The 9829-nt window shown below is 57.7% G+C and overlaps 1 protein-coding gene across 1 annotated transcript in view; it reads right to left on the bottom strand.

Annotated features, from left to right (window-relative positions):
• Positions 1–227, bottom strand: part of LSP1 (lymphocyte-specific protein 1) — a 23239-nt gene extending 23012 nt beyond the window's left edge. Inside the window, exon 1 of the mRNA XM_025046338.1 lies at positions 79–227. The gene's annotated coding sequence lies outside the window, so the exon portion shown is untranslated. The remainder of the gene's footprint in view (positions 1–78) is intronic.
• Between the last annotated feature and the right edge of the window lie 9602 nt (positions 228–9829).

The raw sequence follows: 9829 nt of genomic DNA, 5'->3' as shown, positions 1-9829 counted from the left end.
CCTCCCTCCTTCCTCCCCCTCCCTCTTGGTGCTCCATTTTTCCTTTGTTTATTCCCAGCCCTCTGCTCCTGTTATCACCTCAAGGGGGAGGCTGGGCACCCCAGGAATCCTCCCTGCTCCCCAAATGGGGAGGCTGCCGCCCTCCCCAGCCCCGGCCCCCAGACTGCACTGGGAGGTCAGAACAGCAAGACCCCGAGAGGCAGATGCCAACGCAGCCTCTCTGGTTCAGTGTCCATCCTCCCAAGGAGTGGCAGCTGGGCACAAGGTCAGCGCAGGGCCCTGGCCCCGGCCCCCTTGCCCCTGGTCCTTTGGCCAAGGCCCCAGACGGCAGCCCAGCCCTCTGTTCCTCTGGTTGGGCTTAGTCACCGTGACTCACTTGAGAACACTTGAGGCTAGTGGCTGGACAAGGGGGGGGACTGGACTCACTTTCTTGGGGACTCACTGAAGGCCAGCAGTCTTACGTCCAGAAGCTTCCCCAGCTGACCAGCGCTCACAACGGCTCTGAGAGGCAGATGCCACCACGCCCGTGTCCCGGATGGGGAAACCGAGGCTCATGCTGGTATCCAAGGTCTCCGAGCCAGAAGCACAGACCAGGCCTGCGGGCCGAGGCGGCCCGGGTGAGGCGGCCGGCACGCGAGTGCGCACGAGGCCAGGTTACGGCCACAGGGCGAGCGGGTGGACACGCGGACAGATCTCTGTGCGAAGGCGGTGTGCGCCCGGGGCGGCGGCGACGGTCGGAAAAATTCCGTGTGGGCCCGCGGCTCCGGTCCACAGTGACTCAGGTGGTGGCTGGCCGGCGGAGACTTTGTGGGGGTCAGGAAGTCTGGCTCAGAGCCCCCCGCCCACACGTCAGGCCGGTCCCGTGGCCAGCCCTGGAGGGGCGCCCAAGCATCTTCCCTCCCCTCCCCCCCAACCCAGGAGGAGCCGAGGATGTGGGGCGTGCCGCACAGGCGGCTGTGCCCATCACCGTCCCCAGCCCCCAGCCGGGGGTCCTGGTGGAGCGAGGAGGGGCCGCAGGACCGGCCTCGGCGGTCGACCCGGACGGAAAGCCAGCCTGCGCTTCGTGGCCGTCTCAACCTGCCCATCACCCGCCGCCTCCTGCTCCGAGTTCTGGAATCCCAGTCACAGCCAGGAATAAAACGTGCCAAGGCATAGTTCGGTTCAAAAGAAGGAAAAATATTCCCACAGGGGACAGAGCTGCCTTGGGATTGCGGGAAATCCCTGACCCCAAGAACTTAAAATAGAATCGCACCGTTTCCTATCAGACGTGTTGGTGGGAGGTGGCAGGCGGGAGGTGGGGGAGCAGAGCTGTAGAAGCCGTGGCCAGGGTTCACGGTTCCCAGCGAGGACGTGCCCCAGCGGAGACACCGGGGCAGGTACTGGACTTCGCCTCTACCCTCGTGCGCCCACTCACCCACCCACCCATTCCTTCCTCTTCCCACCGTCCTCCATTCATCACCCATCCACCATCCGTTCATCCTCTCATCCCCCACGCAGCTCCTCGTCCATCGTACATGCGTTCACTCATTCATTCGTTCGTCCGCCCACTCAAGCATCGACCCATTTATCTGCTCACCCATCCATCCATCCCTCCACCCATCCTTCCAGCATCGTATCCATCCTTTGTCCATCATCTATCCATCCACCCATCTACGCACTCATTCACTCCTACATTTATCCGTGCGTCCATCCACACGTTTATTCACTCATCCATCATCCCTCCATCCTCCCATCAGTCCTCCCATAGTCATCCACCTACTTCTTCGTTTAGCCATTTATCTGTGTACCTATTCACTCATCTACACGCCAATCTACTCATCCATCATCTATCCATCCATTTATCCATCCTCCATCTACCCATCTATCCACCCATCCATCATCTATTCATTCTACCATTCATCCATTTATCTATCATTCATCCATCTATCCACCCATCCATCATCTATTCATTCTACCATTCATCCATTTATCTATCATTCATCCATCTATCCATTTATGTATTCATCCGTTTACCCTTCCATCCTCCCATTCATCTTCCATCCTTCGCCCATTCATCCAACCCTTCATCCATGCATTCATTTATCTGTCTACCCACTCACCCATTCATTAATCCTCCATCCATTATCTATACATCCACCCACTGATCCATCTACCCACTTATCTGTCCATCCATCCATGTGTCTATCTACCCATCCATCCATCTATCCTCCACTCATTCATTCATCCTTCCATCTTATCTTCATCTTCCCATTCACCCTCCATCCATCATCCATCCACCCATCCACCCACTCATTCACCTGTCTGCCATCCACCCATCCCTTCACTCATACATCATCCATTCATCCATTCATTCTTCCATTCATCTCTCCATCCTCCATCTGTAACCCATCCTCTATTCATCATCCATCCGTTCACCGCCCCCATTCACTCACTCATCTATTCATCCATCTATCTGTTCGCCCATCCACTCATCCATTCATCATCCACCCGTTCATTCGTCCATCCTGTGTATATAGCTATCCGTCTCCATGTATCATTAATCAATCTATCAATTTCTCGGTGTAGCTATCTATTCAATTATCCATGGAAACACAGTATATTCTTCCAAGCAAGCACTTATCAATACATTATACCCACGTTCATCCGTCTCTCTTCACATTTCCTTATTGAGCAAGCATTCATTCATCTGTCCATTCATCCAGTCATCCAACCATCTTTCTAAATGTCCTAATGCATATAAAACACCTAGAAGAAGCATTCAGCTAGCCATCCATCTATTTGGAACAGAATAACCCCTCGCTATATGTCAATTACTGTGACCCATATGTTCATTCATCAGTGTGTGTATCTGGTTGCTGTTTATTCTTTAATACATCCTTCTATCTCTTCAAATGTTTCTCTAGCCTTACTTTATCTCTCCAAATATTTTAGAATTTGCAGTCTCATTCATACATTTGTTCCTACATCTGTCTGTCCATCCATCCACATGTCCACCCATCTTTCCATCTAGCAAGTCATGCATCCAATTGTGCACAAATACGTATTTCTTTTGTCCTTCTATATACATATTGGCTCACGATGTTTCCCGTTCAGCCATCCAAATGAGTTAACGCTTAAAGCAGTTGCTTATACAGTAAATGTTACTTACTATTATTTTCATTCATTCATTCATTCATTCATTCATTCCCTAATCCATAGCTCATTTAACCAATCGTTCATTCATTCATCTCTCCATTTATCTTTATATAATCGCCCATTCATTAATCCTCCATCCATTATCTATACATCCACCCACCTATCCACCCACTGATCCATCTACCCACTTATCTGTCCATCCATCCATGTGTCTATCTATATTTTTCAACGAATTTTTTGAACACTTACTGTGTTCCTTTTTTAGGTGCTGGGGATTCAACATTAGCAAAGTCCCTGCTCTCACAAGGCTGACATTTTGGGGGAACAAAACGATGTAAATATTTATATTTACATTAAGTAAATGTTTACTGTAACATATCAGATGATGATAAATGCTATAGAAAATGTGATTCGGAGCCCGAGGACATGGAATTTTAGAAGGGGTGGATATTTTCTTTATAATAGCCAAAGAAAGCCTCACAAGAAGGAATCCGCCTTTCCTTATCTGAAAAGCGACTTGGAAGCACTGAGAAACATGTCGTTGGGAGGAAGAGTCCTCGGAAAAAACAGTGAGGGAAATTTCTGATTTCCTTGTGCCTGTCGATCCGTCTTTCTCTTCAGCGGTTCATCCAGCATCAGGCCATACATCTATTTCCTCACTATCTATCTTTCCATTTGCCTATCTCTATGGCCATCTATCCATCTAAAAATCTATTCATTATCCATATCCGTCCATATGTCTACCTCTCCTGATAAACTACTCTCCATCTGTCCAGTCATTTACCTGTCTACATTCTATCCACCTACCAATCCACCCATCCATGCTTTCATTCCACATGCCTATCTACCAAGTCATCCGTCCATCCGTCCGTCCGTCCATCCATCCATCCATCCATCCATCCATCCATCCATCCATCCATCCATGAGTCCATTCATCTCTTGGTACACCTGTGCATTCATCTATCAGGGCTGATAATCAGCTTGATGTACAAAGGTTCAAAACAGTTGAATATATAAATATAATCACATATTTAACTGACTCAAGTCAGAACCCGTTTGACAGGCTAATAAGTGTGTCATATCTGTTGTTACGTATTCTAAATATCATGTCTGCATTTATCCATCCATTTATCTGTTCACATATACAACTATCATTCCATTTATCCACCCACATTGCCAAACATCGATCCATGCCCATTCACCACCGCCGCCGCTACTAGCCACCATCTACGAGGAATTATATGCCAGAGACTTTTCCAAGTGCGCCTTTATTATACAGCCTCATGCACTCCCTGTGGGCAGGTAGAGTACTATCTCAGTGAGGAAACCGAGATACAGAGTCAAGTACCTTGCTCAGAGTCCTATGCAATCATTTCTTTTGCTTTCATAAGTCAGCCGTTCCTCTCTGCCATAAATTTGTCTGTTTGTCTGTATAGTCAACTGACCATTCGCCCATTGATCTATCCATTCATCTGTTCATCCATTCATCCATCCATCCGCCCAAACATACATACAGACATATGTTCTTCTATCCCTCCATTTATTTTTAATCATCCATCCACCAATTCATCCACCCTTTTATCTATCCATCAATCCATCCACCCACCTATCCATTCACTCATCCACCCATCTACCCACCCATCTGTCTACCCATCTACCCATTCGTCCACCAATCTATCCACCCACCCATCATCCATTCACTCATTCATTCATTCATTCATTCATCCATCTATCTACTCACCTCTCCATCCATCTCACTCATTCATTCATCCATCCATCCATCCATCCATCTACTCACTTCTCCATCCATCCATCATTCATCCATCCACCCGTCACTCATCTACCTGTTATCTATCCATCCATCCATCTACCCATGCATCCATCCATCCATTCATCCATCCATCATCCATCCACCAATTATCCACCCATTCATCCATCCATATCCATCCACCCGTCACTCATCTACCTGTTATCTACCCTACTCATGCATCCATCCACCCATTCATCCATCCATCATCCATCCACCAATTATCCACCCATTCATCCATCCATCCATCCATCCATCCGTTCGTTCCTACTTCCTACTTTTCTTCATCCACTTTTCATTTAATTCACGCTTTTCTCCATCATCGAGTCTATTATTTTCCTTTTTTCTGTCTTTGTGACTAAGACATTGTTCATAAGATTGTGGCCCAAGTAGATAAGAGAGAAGACCCTCGTGTCCCAGGAGGCTGAGCGTCACAATAGAACCTAAGTAGGGGCTGTCCTCTTGTTTAAACAGCCTCATCACCACACACACCTGTCCCCGCTCACAAATTATGCTCACAGAGTAGCATCCCAGTGGAAGTTGCAAGGAAGGGTGAGAGCCCATGGGGTGGCGGGGGGGGGCAGTGGATCAGGGCTGGTGGCCTCAGTTCCTCCTGGGCGACTCCAGACAGAGCAATGTCTCTGACTTGCAGGGAAGGCAGCCTCCAAACGGCTGAGCACTCGTCTGTCTTATGTGCACCTCGGTCACGCAAAGGGAGAGTGGCCGGGGCGGAAGGGCTGTGGATACGGCGATGGCTCTGGGCTGTGGGTTGGGGCTGGGACCAGGAGAAAGACTGAAGCCTTCTTTCTAGACTCTTCTGGAATAACTGGCTGGATCCAGCGGACCCAAATTCCATTTCTTTCTGAGGGGAGGTACCCGGGAGAGGAGGAGGAGAGGGAGGAGGGGCAGCCTCGGGTTACCTCTGAAGCAAAACCAGCAAGAGGGCAGGGAGGTCGAGGAAGGAGGGGCGCGGACGCCTGGCGTGAAGGAGCAGCATCCGAGGCCCCGCCCGCAGGCGGCGGGGAGGCTGGTGCCGCCCTCGCCAGCCTCACCGAGAGCCCCCGCGGCAGCGAGCACCGGCCCAGGCCCCCGCTGTCACGGTCACACCCCCACGGGCCCGGTCTCCTCTGCACGTGCCCGTGTGCAGGGGACCCCTCCTCACAGCAGGCCCCACAGTACCTGGAAACCAGGGAAACGGGGGGCCCAGAGGGCAGGTAGGGGTTGTGATGTACGGGTGTCGGGGGGGCGTGGCTAGCTGTCTCTGCTGCCCCCGCAGAGCTGCCCCTGCTCCAGGGCGCCCGAGTCCCTCCCACTCCTGGTAGGGGGAAGGTGGGCGCCTGGGAGGGGGCAGAGGCACTCTCTGGGCCCCCAGATGGCCCCTCCCTGCCAGCCCCTAAGACCAGATAGCACCCTCCCCACCACCCCACGGCTCCCAATCTCCCAGCTTGGGGGCAGTTAGCAGATGGAGCCGACTGGCTTGGCCCCCGGAGGGGACCGGGCCTTTGCTCCCCACCCCCATCTTGCTGTGCCCGGCACCGCAGGGCTGTGCCCGGCACTGCAGGGCTGTGGCCAGGCAGGGCAGGGAGGCCCGATTTTCTCTGTCCCCTAACCTCCTACGAACCACGGGCCCCACACGGCCCCCCAGGCTGCTCTCTCCTCCCACCTCTCAGCTCGGCACTGGCAGAGACCCCGGCTCTCCCGGCCGTAGGGGAAGCTGGGAGTTCGGGGAGTTTGGGAAACTCCCCTGCGGGTCGCCTCGTGGCCTTCCTCCTTCCGCACCCCCACCGAGAAGCCCTTCGGAAGCCCCCAGAAGGGGCGTCCCTAGCGTCAAAGGCTGGGTGCTGGGACCGGGGATATCCTTTCTAGATGCCTCTGGAAAGAACCGGCTGGTTCCAGCAGGGCCAGTCCCGTTTCTGCTTTCTGGGCAGGCCCCCAGGCGCCTTCTCGCTGTGCCCTGTCCAGGGTGGACCTCAGAAGCGCCTCCCTCATGCCCCGGGTGCAGAGCCGTGGGCGGCACTGTGTGGGGCCATCGGGTGCCTGCGAGGGGCCGTCCAGCCATTCCCGGGTCCCTCCGAGGCCTTGCCGGGTCTCGGCACCTCAGCCTTGAGTCCTCAAGGGGTGCGGGCTCCCCAGAAAGAGTTCCTGCAGAGAGGCCGTGTTAGGGTGCTCTCGCTCCAGGCCAGGCCTGGACCCCACCGGAGGAACATGTCCCTCGGGCAGCGGCGACTGGGCCCTCGGAACCAACGTCCATGCCTGTGAAAAGGAGGTCCTGGGACCCCCGGGCTGGACCTCGGCTCAAAGAGTGTGGGCGATTCCTGCGGGGGAGGGAGCTCGCAGCCTGAGAAGCCGCGAGAGGCGGTGCAGATGGGGAAACTGAGGCCTCCGAGCTGGGGCTCAGAGGGCACTGGTCCAGGCATCGGCGGCTTTCGCCAGCCGTGTCCCCTCCTCCTCCAGCTGCCGCCCACGGGCCCGTTGCTCTGGCAGAAGGGAACCGCGGCTGCGGCGGGCTGGCGGCGTCGTGGAAGATCACAGCGCCATCCCAGTGGGGCCTGCCCCGCCCGGTCCCCAACACTCTCCCAACACTGCCCCTGGGCGGCGGGTGGGGGGCGCAGAGGAGTGTTTCCGGCTCTCCATCGGCAGGGGAGAGGGCCGAGTCGTGCTCTCCCTCCCCCTGTCCCCCAGCCCAGGAGGGCACGTGGCGGGGCCGGTGGAGGGGGGAGGAAGTCAGGACCGCCGCCAGCCCTGCGGGGAGGAAGGCGTCCATCATCAGGACTGAGCTCAGCCTCCCCCTCTCCTGGGAAATTTCCGGCCCCCAGAGACCCCCTGACCCGAGGGGAGGAAGGGATGAGGCCCGCCTGGAGGTCCTGAGGCCCAACCCAGCTCTGCTTGGGAAGGAGCCCAGCGTCCAGCCTCTCGATTCTTCTGCCCCAGAAGCCCGCGGACAGGGGATTCTGCCTGGCTTCGCCTCCCTCTTGAGTGGCCTTTGGCACTGCCCACTGTTGCAGGGCCATGCACCCAGTGTACCAGGCGGTGTCTGGCTCTGCTGAGTGGGCAGGCGGGCAGGAGGGCCACCCAGGGGCCTGGCTGCGTGGGGGGTTCCGACCCAACGGGTCCCCTCTGTCCCCCGCCACAGGCTTTCCTGGCTCTCTCAGGGGGACGGGACCCTCCCAGGGCAGTCTGAGGGGCCGCCCATTTGCCCAGTTGGAGGGGCACAGTCTGCCCGGGGCCAGCATGCAGCACAATGTCCAGAGACCCTGACAGCCCCTCCGTGGGCCCAGCAGACCCAGCAGAACCCCTGGGGGGCTTCCAGGAGGGGCTTCCCAGGCCACACATCCCTTGCCTGGTCGTGGGGACTTTACACACTCCACAGGAAAATTCCCAGCTCCCTCAGTCACCTTGTGAAATGACAAACCGCCTCGCCCTGTCTCAGTTTCGTTCTGAAAGGTCGAAACCACCCAGGGAAGGCTCACCGCAGGGCACCCGGGAGTGGGGGCCGGAGGTGCGTCTGGCCAGCGCTGCAGCCCGAGACCCCACCCAGGCGCAGCCCGAGACCCCACCCAGGCGCAGCCACCGTCCCCCCGGACAGTTACCGACACCTCGGGGTCAGCCCCACCGGTGGCCGGCCCGATGGCCTGCCGAGGCGGCCTTGGCTCTTCCCTCCACCCCCTCCCGTCCTCGTCAGGGACAGCTGAGACGGGTGCTCAAGGATGGCCCAAGGAGGGAGGCGGGGGTGAGGGGCGCCCGGCCAGGCGGCTCCGGCCGTGGCCTTCTTTGGGCATGAGGTGGCCGAGGAGCACAGCGAGCCGGGGTTAGGGAGATGCTGGCATGAGGAGCCATTGCTGAGTGGGACACAGCTGTCCTGTCACCTGCCGGGCGCCCAAAGCACCCTGCCTCCCCTAAGGACACAGTGACCCCCACTGGGCACGCGGCCTGGGCCGCGGCCTCCCTGCCTCCTCAGTTCTTGTGACCCCGGCCCGGGCAGTGGGTGCCACCGGTCCCCTGCGAGGCACGCCGTGCCCTGAAGCCCCGCCCGGCACACGCAGCCTGACCCAGGCCCAGGCCCAGGCCCAGGCCCAGGCTGCCCGGCACCGCCCAGGCCCCAGCAGCCCCCGCACTCGGCCGCGCAGGTGTGCAGGCCCCACCTGGGGTTCAGCCGGTAGACGGCAGCCTTCCCCTCCCCCCGCCCGCACGTCCGCAGGCCCTGTAGATGTTCCCCCATGTCCCTGTCACCAGTGAAAGCCTCAGCACGGCAGCAGATATGGCTGCCGCCAGCCCACAGCAGAAGAGCTAGAAGTCGGCTTCGGAAGTCGGCCCCAGGCTGTGGGGGCCCTGCCCGTGGCCGCCCCTCCCCTCCGCTGCCCAGGGGCAGGTGGCAGTCTGCCCTGGGCGCTGGGACTCTGTCCTGGGGCTCTAGGCCGCTCCCCGCTGTGCCCAGGTCTGACCACTCCCATCTCCCTGGGGCTTGCACCCTGGGTGGTCGGATCCCCAAGGCGTGGCTGGGCCTGGACGCCAGCCCCGGCCAGCCCCGGCCAGCCCGGGACCCTCCACTCTGCACAGGCCAGGCCCCCAGCAGCCCCACGACGCCCAGCTCAGCTGCCTCCCGGAGAGGCCCCGGGCTTTCTCCGTCCAGCTCTGGCAGCTGTGGCAGCACGAGTGGCCCTTTGTGGCCGGCAACCCACATGCGACCTCGGCCCGCATCCCCCTCACGTCCCCCCAGGGAACAGCACCTGCCGCACCCTCGGCCTCCATCACTGGAGGGAGGAGGGGGCTCAGCCGAGCCCCCGTGAGGGCTCTGAGTGCCCTGGGGCCGGGCAGACCTCCCACCCCACCTACCTCTGCCACGGGCCCGGCCCCCCAGGCCACGTCCACCCCGGGCCCCCGCATCGG

This window comes from Pteropus alecto, unplaced genomic scaffold (assembly GCF_000325575.1).
Source record: "Pteropus alecto unplaced genomic scaffold, ASM32557v1 scaffold43, whole genome shotgun sequence".
In the NCBI taxonomy this organism is placed as follows: Eukaryota; Metazoa; Chordata; class Mammalia; order Chiroptera; family Pteropodidae; genus Pteropus; species Pteropus alecto.
This window is presented reverse-complemented; position numbering and strand designations above follow the sequence as displayed.